Below are 17,083 nucleotides of genomic sequence, written 5' to 3' on the forward strand. Positions count from 1 at the left end.
TGCGTCGTACCACAAGCTTGAGCGATCCTCTGATCCAACCGAGGGTATCTGACACTGTATAAACTATTTGTTTGCAGAGCTCTGACAACAGACTCTATACATAGCAGCTAGAGGTGTGTCACAGTTCAAGTACATCATGAGGACATGCAGCCAGAGCAGAAAGAGGAGCTGGATCGTAGCTGTCAGTGTGCTGATGATTCGCCCTTCATTTGTGGCTGACAGTTCGGGAACAGCTGAAGCTTTGTCCTTGATCGACATAAGCAAGCAAACTATAACAATGGGCTTTCCCCAGGGGCAGGGAAAGAAAGAGTGCAGGACTCCACTGGTGTCTTTATGTTTATTGGGTCTTTTTCCAACGTGTTTCCAACACTACAGTCGACAGGCAAATGTACAGGTCTACACAGGTTATAGTAAGATTCTGCTCATAATTTCAAAATTAGAGTGAAGTATAAATATCTTGATCTCACTTTGGAGCCGACTTTAAAGGTTAAACACGATCATGCTAAAACTTCAGGATTCTAAAATTTATCAGATTTTTAAGTAAAGTAGGCCTTTCCTAACAACTAGATTCCTTGTTGTGTTGTGTTGTGCGTAGTGCTGATGTGGGACAGTTTCCATTGTCAATTCAATTCAATTCAATTCAATTCAATTTTATTTATATAGCGCCAAATCACAACAAATGTCGCCTCAAGGCGCTTCATAGATACAGAGAAAAACCCAACAATCATATGACCCCCTATGAGCAGCACTTTGGCGACAGTGGGAAGGAAAAACTCCCTTTTAACAGGAAGAAACCTCCGGCAGAACCAGGCTCAGGGAGGGGCGGCCATCTGCTGTGTTTGGTTGGGGTGAGAGAAGGAAGACAGGATAAAGACATGCTGTGGAAGAGAGACAGAGATTAATAACAGATATGATTCAACACAGAGAGGTCTGTTAACACATAGAGAGCGAGAAAGGTGACTGGAAAGGAAAAACTCAATGCATCATGGGAATCCCCGGCAGCCTACATCTATTGCAGCATAACTAAGGGAGGATTCAGGGTCACCTGGTCCAGCCCTAACTATATGCTTTAGCAAAAAGGAAAGTTTGAAGCCTAATCTTAAAAGTAGAGATAGTGTCTGTCTCCTGAATCCAAACTGGAAGCTGGTTCCACAGAAGAGGGGCCTGAAAACTGAAGGCTCTCCCTCCCATTCTACTTTTAAATACTCTAGGAACAACAAGTAGGCCTGCAGAGCGGGAGCGAAGTGCTCTAATAGGGTGATATGGTACTACAAGGTCATTAAGATAAGATGGGGCCTGATTATTTAAGACCTTGTATGTGAGGAGCAGGATTTTGAATTCTGGATTTAACAGGAAGCCAAAACAGGAGAAATCTGCTCTCTCTTTCTAGTCCCTGTCAGTACTCTTGCTGCAGCATTTTGGATTAACTGAAGGCTTTTCAGTGAGTTTTTTGGACTTCCTGATAATAATGAATTACAGTCGTCCAGCCTGGAAGTAATAAATGCATGAACTAGTTTTTCAGCATCACTCTGAGACAGGATATTTCTAACTTTAGAGATGTTGCACAAATGGAAGAAAGCAGTCTTACATATTTGTTTAATATGTGCGTTGAAGGACATATCCTGGTCAAAAATGACTCCAAGGTTCCTCACAGTGTTACTGGAGGCCAAGGTAATGCCATCCAGAGTAAGAATCTGGTTAGATACCATTGTACAGGGTATGACTGTGCAATGACAATAAAGAGTTATCTTTACCAGAATCGAATTTCAAATCCTTCTCTTCAATGGGTTAGATAAGTATAAGGGGAGAAAAAACTTAATTTGAGAAGATCCAGATTACAATCAAGTAAAATAATCTGCCAGTCCAGCAAGATAATTACACTTGATAAGATTTCTTGAAGTAAGAAAAAATATCTAGACTTTAGATAAGTGATAAATATCCTAAAACACTCATTACATGTACGTTATTGAGTCAAATAAAGCCAAAACCTGTCAGTGATTCTTTCAGGATTGCTTCTTTCTCCCTTCAAGGCTTGGAGGCTATTCCAGCTGCCATAGGGCAAGAGGCAGGCTCCACCCTGGACCAGTCACCAGGAAGCAGATAATGTACAACTACGGACAACTTAAAATCACTACTAACTGCAGGACTTTGGAAGGAAGCTAGAGTACCTAGAGAGAACCCTCAAGGACAACATACAACCTCCACACAGAAAGGTGCAACTGCAATCACTACTGTGATGTGTTAATATTTGTACAGTAAATGTCTAAGTGTGTAAATTGCTACTGAGAGGTCCTGAAGCAGTGTCTTGGTGATATAATTTAGCCCAGTATGTATTTAAAGTAACCAATTTTAGGCGTTAGAAACTAAGTAAGAAATAAAAGATCCCAAAACAAGATTCATAATCTTATACTTTCTGCTCTTGCTTGGTATATCACTTTACAAACAAGGTCAAAAAGACTTTTTGGCTGGATATAAGATTGTAAGAGTTGGTTAGACTGCCAGTTTTTGCAGTCCAGGTATTGAATAACCACACCCCATCTTATCTCAATGACCTTATAGTTCCTTATCACCCCAATAGAGTACTTCACTCTTTCCTAGGATATTTAAAAGTAGAAGGTGAGGCAGAGTCTTCAGTTTTCAGGCCCCTCTTCTGTGAAACCAACTCCCAGTTTGATTTCAGGAGACAGACACCCTCTGTACTTTTAAGATCAGGCTTAAAACTTTCCTTTTGATAAAGCATATCGTTAGTCCTGTGTTCCTTCCCTCACCCCAAAACAGTTGTGTCAGATCCCAGAAAGTTTAATGTGTTCATCTGGACATGGCGTTTTCAGTGGGAGAAATGTTTGGTCACTCACCCAAGTGTCTCAGCTGACTGCAGGTTTCCCCAACCTTATAAACAGTACATTGAACAATGGGCCGTGAGGTGAGTTCACTGATCATTAATCTGCAAATTGTCATTACCATTGATCAACAAGCACTGATCAAAGACCGTTGATCATTGATCGAAGGCCATGAGTACATTCACAGAGAGTTGGGGAATGGCTGCAATCACAGCATTGTAAGATGGTGACAGATGGACCCTTAGGCCCCTCCTCCATTCAGAGATGGTCTTTCCCTTTTCACATAACTGGCCTCCTTGACTCTCTGCTCAAACCAGCGTTGCTCCCTGTCCAGGATGTGAACATCCTCATCATTGAAAGAATGTCCACCAACCTGTAGAGGTAGACTGAGGAGTCCTGGCCTGACGAGTTAGCTCCTCTCGTTTCGCCGATGTATAAATCACAGCAATCCTCCTGCACTTAACAGCGTACACTATATAACTCTGTTTGTGTCAGGAGACCTGATCCTTGGGGTCCCCTGACACGCTTTTGGCAAAGTGTGTTTTGTGGTTTCCAAGCGACAGAGACATGGTGTTTAGAAAAAATGTGTCTCAACTGCTCCAATATTCCTGACACATACAGGATCTCTAAGTGTTTTACTTGGGCAGCAGTTGTCCATCTCTCCTGGATCGGCTGGAGCTTTCTTTGTGAGCCTTCTCAGCTTTGACAAAAGTCCAGCTGGGATAACAACATTTACTCAGGGCCTCCTTGATGTGATGTTCTTCTGCTTCCCTGGCTGCTGTGTCAGTGGGGATGGTGTTTACTCTGTGTTGTAGCGTCCTGATGACACTCAGTTTGCAGTGTTGGGAAGGTTACTTTTAAAATGTATTCCATTACAGATTACAGATTACATGTCCCAAAATGTATTCTGTAACATATTCCGTTACGTTACTCAATGAGAGTAACGTATTCTGAATACTTTGGATTACTTAATATATTATCATGCTGTTTACAACTACGTGAATGTACTATTGCTGTGATTTATTACTGTTACTGAAGGTTCGCGGCTCCAAACCGTAGTAAAGGGACTTCTGGCTAATACGGTGGGTTCGTGTCGGGCTCGTAGCCGAAAACTAGCTTTACTTTGTTGTCTGGGTCAACTTTGCTTGCGAGAGACAGAGAGAGGCATTGAAAGGCTGCTCCAATGGAACTTATTGTTTCGGAGGAAAACACGACCACAGCGTACAGTCGAGTCTTAATAGCTTACAACTGGGCTCGTCAGGCACTCTTCTTGGCTGCAGTGGTTATTATTATATTTACATGCTTCCAGCTCCCGTTTTTGCTCGATGATAACTCGTACTTTTCCTTTTTCTCCCTCCCTCGCTCACAGACACATAACGGGTATGGCAGTCCATTCTCCCTGCAGCACGGACTACACTGCCCATGATGCTACATTCTTTAGAGCTATACCTGTAGCATTCTGCCTGTTAGCTTAGCACAACAACAACAAAAGGCGCTCTCTCACCCAGGAAACACAGAGAGAGAGAGAGAGCGGTACCCTGTAACCATGGCAACCGTAACGCTGCCACCTGGAACAACAGACCGTAGCTGTCAAACAAAACCCAAACAGTCCTGACCCGCAACAATGTGAAACAGGGAAGTACCGCTGTGTAATCCATTTATTTCAACAAAGTAACTGTATTCTAAATACCACCTTTTTAAACGGTAACTGTAACGGAATACAGTTACTCATATTTTGTATTTTAAATACGTAACGGCGGTACATGTATTCCGTTACTCCCCAACACTGTCAGTTTGTGCTCCAGTGGATGAATTCCACTTCTTCCATGAACAAGTTGGCCACAGTGGGTGAAACTGGGGAACCCATGGCACGCCCATGTAGTACTGACCCTTGTATGTCAAATAGGTGGAATTAAGACACAGTTCTAAAAGCAAACACACTTGGTCGGTCCTGAGAGTGGTCCTGTTGCTGAGGTGGGGGTCATTCTGTAATATCTTACAAGCTACCTCCAACACTTCAGACAGAAACGTGTGCTCCAGTCGACCACAGCATGTCCGTCTGAAGAGCTGCCACTCGGACAACATCCTGAGCAGCACAGGGACGCCACAGGGGACGGTCCTATCACCCTTCCTCTTCACCCTCTACATGTCTGACTTCAGGTACAGTCTCAGTCATGTCATCTGCAGAAATTCTCTGATGACTCTGCCATTGTGGGCTGTATCAGGGATGGACAGGAAGAGGAATGCAGGAGTGTAGTGGACAGCTTTGTTGAGTGGTGGGAGCTAAACCATTTACAACTTAACACCACAAAGACAAAGGAACTTGGACTTTAGGAAGCATGCTCCTCCTCCTATCTCTGTCACCATCAGAGGGGCTGACGTGGAGGTAGTTGAGGACTACCAGTACCTGAGGGTACACAATGACTGTAAACTGGACTGGTCCAAGAACACCAATAACGTAAAAAGATGGCGCCTGTGTGTTTGGCACGCCGTCAACCGCTCTTTTTTTTTTTATCTGTTTGAGTTTATTGTTTTTAGCTAATGTTGTGCAACATGTCAGTCCAACACTGTCGTATGATTGCCAGACTTTATTGGAAATCGGCTGATCCACCAAAGTTTCAGTTTGGTTTGGTAAAGCCAGGGTTTTCTGCCTCCCTACCTGGAAGCAGTACCATTGCGCTGGCATCCCCTACCACTGCCGCCAGATATGCGGAAGCGACGCAGGAGACGGGGTACCCATGGAGGTCGCCTCGTTAAGCTGAGAATCCGGATTTCTTACCTTCCTCATGATCTACACTCCATTCGTCAATCTTTTCCACGACTCTTGGTACCATCGCGTGCTCTGGATCCTGTGGATTCCTGGTTGGTTCCTGTTGTCGGCCCTATTGGGAGCAGCCCTGTTAAATCATTCCCTTTTCGGCATCTGCGCTGGAGGGGAATAGACCGATCAAACCTTCGATCGGTGGATCTGGATGTCACTGCCGCGGAGGTCTCCGAACCAGCTCCCCTCAGGTTGGCTTTAATAAATGCCAGATCGGTGGCGAATAAGACCTTCATCCTGAAGAATTTCTTTTCTTCCCATGCATTGGATTTCCTCTGTTTGACTGAAACACCCGGTGAGTTAAGCGTCTATTCTGAACTGCTGCCCGCTGGCTGTGCTTATTTTAGCGCTCCGAGAGCTTCTGGTCATGGCGGGGGTTAGCTGTTGTTTTTAAAGCACACTTTGAGTTTAAGCAACTATCCTCATGGACACGCCACACCAGCTTTGAACTTTGCCTGTGTGAACTTGGCCACTCGCCTTCATTGCTGTGTGCAATAGTTTATCGGCCTCCTAAATATAACAAGGAGTTTTTATCTGAGTTTTCGGAGTTTCTCGCTGACTGTGCATCCCGGTGTTCCAGATCTACTGGCGTTTAGATCAACTGGCGTTGGTCGAACAGATGTGTGGCAGTCTTGCATTTCAGGAGCTGCTACCGACAAACCAGCATGCAAATAAACCTTTGAAATGAATGAAATGACACTAATATTTCACTAGTGTTGTAACACCACATGTCGTTAGCGTAGTCTGTCTGTGTCTTTTCTCTGCGAACAAACATTTTAGAGTTGGTAGTTATATACAGTCTGTATAAGTGTGGTTAATCTAACGAACATTTGTAAGGAGACGGCAGTTACTGTGAATTCACAGCAGTTACACAGTGATTACTAATAAACAGAGCCAATGAGAGTGAGTGGATTTAAGAAAGTCAGTGACTCAGGTGTGTTGATTGGTTTGTCATCTGTTGTTGAGACTGGAGGAGACGTAGAAATCTTTTGTTTTAAATCTAAGTTAGGAAGATTCATGTTGGAAAACAAGCACTTTTTGTGAGAAATGCAAGAAGTACATCTGCAGAAAGCACACAGTTACATTCTGTCCATCATGTGGACAAAACTGAAAATGTTGAGCATTGAAAAACTGAGAACGTTGGGCAGGTTCAAAAGAAATGTGTTTGTAAGAACGAAAAACCAAATTGTTCCTGCAATAGTTATGGAAAGTCTAACTGTTGTATGTCTGTGTTCTACATGTTTATCTGATGGGAAATAAAGTTGCTATTGTTTTATTGCAGTTTTTGACAATCCTGAGTGGATTTACACAGTACGGGTCAAAATGACCTGCAACAAAATCAATGTCATTTTTTTGTTTTTCAACATAAACAAGGGTTAATTTCCAAAACTTGCTTATGATCTTCAATTTGTAGCAGATCCACTATCACATAGCAGCTGGAGCAGTCTCCAATGGAGGTCAGTCCAATGCTGCCACCTGTGGCCAAATACCACAGCCTACTACTAGATTAACTAGTGACACATCTGCACCTGTATGGAAGAAATATAGTATCATCAGAATTCAAGTATTTTTAGACATTGAATTTATAACACTGAATTTTTATCCTCCAAATTTCCCTGCAAAAATATTCACCTGCAAAAATTCACCTGCAAAAAATTCACCTGCAAAAAATTCACCTGCAAAAATTCAACTGCAAAAGTGATGAACTTTTGACCCAAGCCAGAGCAATCAGCACTAGATCGAGTCGAGTGGCTCTCAGCCAATTAAATTACGCTGCTTGATCACATGACACCGTTAGCCAGCAGTGTCTCCTAAAAGAGAGCTGTTTGAAGGTGAGTGATTAAGTTTTTCCTCCTAAATACTTCCACGCAAGTGTTCAGTAAATGTTAACTTTCAATGCCTACCAAACTTTACAAGATGTTGCATCTTTCTATTACACAATCCAGCAAACACCTTTAAGATCAATGTTACACATACAGGATCCAAAACAGTTAACAATGTTTGAAACAGTCAGTATCTTTAACATAATGATGGTTCCATCAAGGTCAAGCAACAGCTTCTGAACAACTTCAAAAGTATATTTCAGATCCTTGCATAAGCTCAGACTGACAGCATATATTATGCCCATGAGTAACACACAGCACCTTGGGAAATTCTGGCCCTCCATGATTTTTGTTCCCTCCACCACAATCGTTGCAGTCTTATGTCAGATTCAGGGGTGTACCGGTCACTGATGATGGCAGTTTTCATCACCACCTTTCAAGGTTGGCCTTAAATCCTTCTGTGTCCTTGTAAAGCACATTTTAAAAATAGGTTAGTGAATTATAGATTAGACTTTTATACTGAATCTTAATGAATTCAGATGATCAATGGAACACACAGACACACACACACACACACACACACACACACACACACACACACACACACACACACACACACACACACAATGCTGGATTACTTACACCAAACTCCATGAAAAGGTCCTCTTCCTTCTCTCCAAGGACAGTGATGAGGCAGCAGATGGCTACTTCTCTGCGTGTTTCAATTGTCTTGTGCTACTTAAGAAAAATAAAGTATGCGTATAAACTACATGGGTGACTGCCAACAAAGTGCATTTCAAAGCTACCCAAAGTCTAAATAGTTGTCCTACCTCAAGAGGCATGTCCTTGATCTGCCTGATTCTCACTCCCTTAGCTCCTCCCCTTGATGAAATGACATCCATCAGTTTTGGGGTGCAATGGTCAAGTGTAACCATTCAAGGCTTGCAGTGGTTATTCTCTTGAACTCCTCCTTTATCTGTCGACCACACAAACAGAAGAATTAAACCTTGCAGACTATTAGCTATACTGCATTAATGAATGCTCTAATACATTATTTAAAGAGGATAGATGTGATCTAAGGCTACCCCAAGTTTTGAGGGAACAAAAACAATCTTGGTGAAGACAAGGGAGACCTCCCACCATAAACGTGGTGTAATCTCTAATGTTTTAGCAACAATGTTTTTGCAGAGGTGAGAATTTACACATGGTTCACTCCCAGCCCATTTTGTAAAAAATGTGTCCCAACTTAACACAGCACTAATGACCCTGGATTATCACACTATACTGACTGCTTACACAAAGTCTTAATGTTAAGTAGATTCACGTAGCTTATGCCACAATAATGCTACTGGAATGACATTAACAATATTTCACACAGTCTGATTTTTATTTTTATTTTTTTAAGAAACAAAGATAGCTACAGCTCTTAGGATCAAGAACAATACTTACTTTAAGCTGTATCACAATAGTAACCAAAATCATTTACAATGTAATATCACGTATAGGTCATGCAAGTTTTATAAAGACATAAAATAGGTGAGCCAGGGGAAAAAAAGAAGCCTCTATGGTCATCCCTCTGACAAAACTATTCACAGCTTAAAGGCGTCTAATCAGGCTTTAAATCAGCCTATGATCAAAATTAGATTGCACTGTGTAGCTAAACTTTAACCACACTTTTCCTAGCCACAGCAGCACTCTCTATCTGGAGACTCCAATGAAACTTTAGTCTTATCCTCTCCTGTGCTAAAGTTTAGAATGGCTAGCATTAGCTACATGTGGTAGTGCAAAGTATTTCCTTAACTGTATGAGCATCGTACACAAATCCACTACAGGTGACGAGCACAAATGCTTTGCTTTGGTAGAACTGTTATTTGTAAACGAAATGTTACTTACCTTGAAATGTCTTTTACAAAAGCTTGCACCATGCAACGCAGCATGTGTGAATTTGCCCGGGCTAGTTAAGTGGGTAGGGGAGGGAACTTGAAATCAGAAGTTACAGTGGAAAAAATAAGTTATCTATTCAATTTCTTTAAGTAATTACAACTTGAATTTTATTTTGAACCCACTAACATTAGGATTTAATTTCAAATTACATATAAAATTAATTTCATGTAATTACCAACATTATTAATTCAACACAACCCCAAAAAATAAAGGTTGCAACTTAGAAGGTTTATCTTAATCAATAAATTAGAATTTTTATGTTGCAGCCATGGATTTAATCAAGTGGAGGTAAAAGGCCTGATGAATTACTTTTTAGACTGTATCCTACAATTCTTATTGTATATTATTGTATATCTTTATTCCCCCGTTCCTCTGTTTCTCCTGCTACATTGAGCATGTTTATGATTAAAGAATTTCCCTCAGCATAAATAAAATTCATCTTATCTTATCTTATCTAATCTTATCTCATCTCATCTCATCTCATCTCATCTCATCTCATCTCATCTTATCTTATCTCATCTCATCTCTAAACAATTTTATGTAGGTGTTCCTAATAATTTGGCTGCTGTAACAGTGCTTTCCAAACATTTGATAAGGTTTATCTTGTTAAAAGGAGGCTGCTAATATGATCACAAATGTGCTTTCTTTTAATGGGAGATTTTACCTTGACATGGGAATGAAGATGTGCTACACAAATATCCTTTGGCACCCAGCAAAGCTTGGACTGTCCCTGTACAAGAGAAACACAGTTACAAATATATGGTTTATTTATGAAAGGATGGACTTCTTGAGTGAAATCAGACAAGCATCAGCTTAGTAAACCCGGTGGTGCTTCCGTCCAGTTCAGTTTAGCTTTTTCAGGCTCCGTTTGAAATCTTTTTCCTAAAATGGAGAGGTCAATGCATCATTTGCACACGACACTGCTTCTGCTTTCCCCGGAGCAGTAGAGGCACACTGTGATCACAGCACACATCTGGATCTTATCGTCTTTTTATTTTCAGTATTTTCATCTGAGAGAAGAGAAAACAAGCATATTTCTCAGATTCAGCATGTTTGGATGTCTATCTTCTCCCTGTTAGCATCATTTGAAAGCAGGGGCATCTGTCAGGAATACGTCTGTGCAACGGTCTGTCTGAAGATATTTGATGATGTTTGGGAAGGTGAAGACGTGTAATCCTGCTGAATGTAACCTGGTGATTCTTGGTGTGATGGGCTGCGGGAAGTCAGGTCTTTTAATCTTTCACTTCAACAGATGTTTAGATTTTTTTAGTCTTCCTTTTTAAGCTGAGGGCTGACTGATTTGCTAGATCGTTTTTGTCATTTTGCTATAGTTTTTACTTGCAACCAAATAACTGTTTTAGCGATTCATGTTTAAGAATCACAAAGTTACAACTTCAGTGAGCCTGCATGAACACCAGATCCACCAGGAAATAAAAAAAGTAAAACATTTTCAGTAGTAAGTAGAAACAAAACATTTCAACTTTCCAGAGGAAGTTGTTTCATGAGATGGACAGCTCCATAATTCCCTGGGTGGTTTTTATTTAGCATTTCCCTCAAATGTTCAGTGTGTTTTTGTAGCAGTGGTTTTCTCATGCCCCTCACTGACCCTGGTCTCTTGAGGCTCCACGGTCACTCCCATAGACTCTCTTCTGTCTTTGTTCTTGTTTTACAGCACTGACAGTCAAATTTCTCACAAAGCGCTTCATCACTGAATATGACCCTAACCTAGGTAAGAAAACAAACAGCAGTGCTGGTCGATGGTGATGAAAGGGAGGGAGATTTATGTGCTGTATTTAAAGTGAAATTTCCCCCCAGTATATTTCCCCTTCATGCTCTAGCATTTGTATTGTGTCTTGGAAGCCAGTTTCACCATATTGTTGATTGTGTTTTACACTTGTGATTGTCTTCAGCCTGTTGTGTTTGCTTTTAATGTGACTTTTGTTATGTTTCTGTGGGACACATTTTCACTCTTGAGTGCATTCCCCCCCCCCCCCCCCCCCCCCCCCCCATGCTGTTCTGGAGCCGATTACTTTCAGAGTTTCAAATGAAAATGGACCGAATACGTTTCATTTTCATTGATTCTTTTACTCGCAGTTTGCTGTAAGTGATATTTAGCATCTCTGCTGGAGAGAGTCATATGTACAACCTGTGGAGCCTTAACGTCCTCACTGGGATTTGTGCAGATGAAACATTATGAATGAGAAATGACTTCGATTTGTAGATTTGTTTAAAAACAAACTTTCACATTTTAGACATTTTGTACACAGTCCCAATTTTCAGAGGCTCAGAAGTAGCTGCAGAGTCAATGGTTTTGTTGTCAGGAGAGTGGCCTGGTTCCAGTGAATGAATCAGAGAGCAGCCTGGGGTTAGTATCCTACCCAGCGGTACATTGGCATGCAGACTGGAGCAGCCATGTATCGAACCCTAGTGGATTACCTGCTCTACCTTCTGATCTACAGCTGCCCCTAGAGAGGCGTGTTCCTCTGTTTTTCTGTGACAAACTGAGCAAATAAATGATCTGGAGTTTATAAAATATGTTGTGTTAAGTCTTAGTAGGAGTTCCAAAGAGATGCTGGTGAGTAAAGGCGGCTGCACTTTAATCACATCTTGATGAATTGATTTAAAATCCTCTGTGATGGTGAACAGAGGCAGAATTACAAACTGTATCATGGTCTAGAAGCACTTATTATTCTCTTTGACCTGGTGACAAACAAAAGCGATTTCTACATCTCCTCCTTTCTCGTGTGAGGGACAAAGTCAGACCTGAAAACAGTGACTGACATGTTTAAGCGTTTGCACTTTAACGTTTTAGACCTTTAATCCTCAGCTGTGATGGAACAGACTCATTTATTTCAGTGAACATAATTATTTTTCTATTCTTTGTGATGAATTCATGAATTTCTGCACTTTATTAATAATTAATGGAAAAGACAGCTAAGATAAACTGAAAATCTAAAATATATACAGTATACTGAAAGTACAGCTCCCAAAACTGACTTATAATTTTATAATTGTAAAAGTTCAATTAAAGGACATATTATATTTTACACAGACAAGGAGCACACAGGCCAAAGGAGCAGAGCTGTTTTATAATTAAAATCAGAAACATTACACTGATAATATTCTGGTTCTTCTTATTTTTATTCACTGCTGCGTTACTGTGTTTACTAGAATTGTTTACTTCCTGCACAGCTATAGAAAGTCTTTGAAAAGTTACACATGGCTGTTCTGTGTCCTTGCACATACAGAAGACATCTACTCGTCTGAGGAGGTGGTGGACCAGCAGCCGGTCACACTGAGAGTGATGGACACCTGTGAACAGGTATGAGCCAAAATTTGGTTTTCATACAGGAAATTATTCTGTGGCCTATGTCTGGTTTTCAAAATAAAAGCCCCCAGAATGGTTTGCACTTTTCCTAAATAGCTTGCAATTACTTACTGGTTCATATTAAGATGTGTCAGTGGGGTAACATTTTCAAAATAAAATCTTCTAGTTAATTTTAGAACATTTACATGATACTTAGGACTGTGTCTGACTTGTTTTTCTTTCCTGTTTTCAATTGTCTTGTCCTGCACTATCAGAATTATTGTCTGAATTCCAAGAAAAATGCCCAACAGATGTGTCTGTGAAGGTTCTCAGTCATCCAGGTGATTGTAGTCTAAGGAGCTTGGAAAGAAAAGCCTTTGGACAACTTTAAGTTTCTTGAAGATGTTTCACTTCTCATCCGAGAAGCTTCTTCAGTTCTAGGAGCAAATGGTGGAGAAGCTTGTCTGTTAAGCCCTATGGGGAGTGCCCCTAAGAGGGTCATGGACCCCTGATGATGCTCTACCTAATCGCACGAGCCAAGGTGTGAAGACAGGTGTGGGTCACAATCAGCCAGGGTTTCGGGTGAGCTCATTGTGAAACCTGGCCCCACCTTATCATGTGACTTACTGAGGTCAGATGGCCCAGGGTGTGAGTGGGCGTTAAGGCGTCTGGGGAGGGATCTCAAAACTGGATTATAGATGGCAGAGAGTTGGTGTCGTAAACCACCGCCTCTGTTCAAAGATGGTCGCTCACAGTGGACATAGATGCTTCTTGCACTCCTCTTTCAAACCATCTGTCCTCTCTGTCCAAAATGTGAACATTGGCATCCTCATAAAAAGTGACCTTTGACCTTTAGGTGTAGATGGACAGCCGAGTCTTGTCTCGTTGAGGTGCTCTTCTATGTTGTGCCATGTGTTTATACCAATCCTCGCTGCTCTGTACAGCATTACCTACGTTGTCAAGTTTGGGTTCAGGAGTTCTGTGTTTGGGATGAACCAGTTTGTGTCTGAGTGTGTTGCTGGGTCTGAACTACACTGGGATGTTGTGCTTGGAAAAGACTCCTGAGTTTCTCTGATAAACCTGCTACGTAGGAGATGAGAATATCGTTCTGTTTGTGTTTCTGATCCTCCCTAGTTGGTGTCAGATCTTCTTTTCTGTGCATCTTTGCTGATTTGGTGAAATTAGGATAACCACATGTTATAAGAGCGTCCATGTTACATGTGTGTGTTCCCTCTTTTTCCCTTCTGGCTTAGTGGGAACATTTTCTGCACGGTCTTGTAAGCTGCTTGTTTAAGTGAAAATACATTGATGGACATTTTTTTTTTGCACTAATAAAGTTGAGGAGTTGTAAAGTATTTTGTCTAGTGTCAGTTATATCGTTATCGCAAATTTTCAAATGTATAACGTGATAAATATTTTTGCTCTACTTCAGATATCCAAAACCTCTGAACTGGTGGAAAGAACCAAAGAGCCTGGATGTAATTGTCAGGTGTATTGCCTTGACAGTGTGAGCAGTTGTTAGATGACGTAAAGCCCATCTTGACCATCCGTTGACCTGTATAGTGCACTCTACGTAGTATTTTGTATTGTATTAATAGTAGAGTGGGATTTCAATTTAAAGGTTTTCTAGCATATCTGACACCAGAAGTTTTGGTCTAAGCTGACTGATAGATGCACTTCCCATTTTGCAAGGGAAAAGATATCGCTTCATTATTTTTGAGAGTGTCCTGTAGATATCTGACTTTCAAAATAAAAGCTTGTCTGCATACCCAAGGTATCAAAATGCCCCCCACCCGCACGTTTTGATTTTTACTTTTTATGTATTTATTTAGTCATTTACTAATGAAAAAGCTAAATCTGCTCAGCTTTTTATCCAACTTTTTCCATCCAATCTTTTGGCAGCAAAACACTGGTCAGCTCCATTAGCAGCAACATTGAGACAAAATTGAGATAATTGTGCTGATAGCAAAATCTTTTAGTCTAGAATCTAACGACAGCTCACACAGTAATTTACAGAAAATGAAACTGAGTATGTGTGTGTGTTTGTAGGAAGGTCCAGTGAACAGTGAACGTTATCTGTCATGGGCAAACGTCTTCCTGGTGGTCTACAGCATTGATAACATGGAGAGCTTTAATGGCTGTCAGCTGTACCTGCAGACACTCGCCTCACACAACAAAACCTTCAGGCCACAAACTCCCATCATACTCCTGGGCAACAAGAAGGACATGGACAGATACAGGCTGGTACCTGTGTGTGTGTGTGTGTCTGTGTGTGTGTGTGTTTCTGTGTGTGTGTGTCTGTGTGTGTGTGAGTGTGTGTGTGTGTGTGTGTGTGTGTTTCTGTGTGTGTCTGTGTGTGTGAGTGTGTGTGTGTGTGTTTCTGTGTGTGTCTGTGTGTGTGTGTGTGTGTGTCTGTGTGTGTGTGTGTGTGAGTATGTGTGTGTTTCTGTGTGTGTGTGTCTGTGTGTGTGTGTGTGTGTGAGTGTGTGTGTGTGTGTTTCTGTGTGTGTGTGTGTTTCTGTGTGTGTCTGTGTGTGTGTGTGTGTGTGTGTCTGTGTGTGTGTGTGTGTGAGTGTGTGTGTGTGTGTTTCTGTGTGTGTCTGTGTGTGTGTGTGAGTGTGTGTGTGTGTTTCTGTGTGTGTCTGTGTGTCTGTGTGTGTCTGTGTCTGTGTGTGTGTCTGTGTGTGTGTGTGTGTGTGTGTGTGCGTTTGTTTTTCTATCCTCCTGGGGTCCATGACCTGAGATATCAGTCACGCCATGGGGACCAATTTTTCCCGTGGGGACCGAGCCCTGGTCCCCACGGGCACATCCATTGTATTCAATAGAAAACAGGCTGCTGATATGCCTGGTTAAGTTTTTTTCAAAAAAAAAAAATGGTCCCCACAGATTCAATTTTCACAACTTTGTGTATGCCCTAGTGACCATGGGTAGTATTGCAGTGTGTGTATTTGCATCCGTGGGGACATTTTCCTGACAGTGTGTATAACTGTGTATCCCAGTGGTCTGAGATGGTATTGCAGTGTGTAAACTTGCATGTATTGGATCCCTTTTCTGACAAAGTGTGAAAGTATTTATAAGATACCACTTTGTTCCTTTATTAATAGTATTAGAGCCTACCCACTTTAATGTGACCAGACTTCTATTTTATTTAATTATTTGTACCACAGTTACTAAGGGAGCTCATTTGTTTATTATACTTCATTTTCTTACGATTTTTCACACAACTGATATCATTTAAGGAGACAAAATATCAAATCATTAAAGTATATAATACTTATTATTTTTAAATGAATAAATGGTCAACTTATGAAACAATAAAACTGGGATAAATAAGCATTTTCAGCCTATATGCTGATGACAAATTAGAAAAAAAATCAGGAAATCCATCACTGTATGCAAGTCAACCCACATTTTTCAAATTGTTTACTGCAGTTTGAATAATGCCAACCATTTTGAGATTCAAGCACAACAGCAACTACATCCTCTAAATTAGAGTATAAGCAAATAAACAAGTGATATAAAAGTTAAACTCCAACAAAAACAGTCCACTTGTATTCCCAAAATTTGAGATGATCCAGTTTTGTAAAAAATAAATAAATAAATAAAATATTTTGAACACAGATTGCCGTAGCACCTAGCAATATGTTAGCTTTGCATAGTTTCAAATTTGATCTCTCTAATACAAAACAGAGACGTGTGGGTGACCCAGCCATTTCAGCAATGAGTGCCCCACTTATGGAGGTTGGCCAGGTGGTCTGGGTCACTGGTACTCTGACACATTTTCCGGTCCTGGAGCGACATGCAGCATTATGGTCAGAATACAAGGGGATCCAGCCTGAGCAATGGTAGAGCAGCAGGCAGTCCCTAATTCACCAGAACATGTGTCTGTTACTGTCCTGGGCCTGTGACCCAATGTTTTGATTTTGTATTATGCTTTATTAGTCTGTTTTCCTTTTGGTTCATGACTATTGGGGTATTGGTTTCTGTTCTCTTGTTCTTCTGGGATTGTGAATTCTAGCTTTTAGGTTTACTTCCGCCCTTATGTTTATTCTCTTGTTCCCCAGTCATGTCTCATGTCTCTCAGGTCCCTGTATTCTGTGTTCCCTCCGTTCTCTGTCGGTGTTGTACCTCTGAGTTCTGTCCGTGGATTTCCTGCTTTATTTTGAAGGTCCATGACTTATGTCAGTGTATCTAGTTCTGCTTCCTCCATCTCGTTAAGTCTACTTTCTCCCGGCTGTGTTCCCACATGTTCGAGGCTCTATTTTGAACTGTTTTGCATGGGCAGCCCAGGCAAGGAGGACTCAGCCACACTTCTAGAAACCCTCACTGCTTGGTCTGTTCAGTCACT

The sequence above is a fragment of the Neolamprologus brichardi genome, chromosome 1 (assembly GCF_056152115.1).
Source record: "Neolamprologus brichardi isolate AB-2024 chromosome 1, ASM5615211v1, whole genome shotgun sequence".
NCBI lineage: Eukaryota > Metazoa > Chordata > Actinopteri > Cichliformes > Cichlidae > Neolamprologus > Neolamprologus brichardi.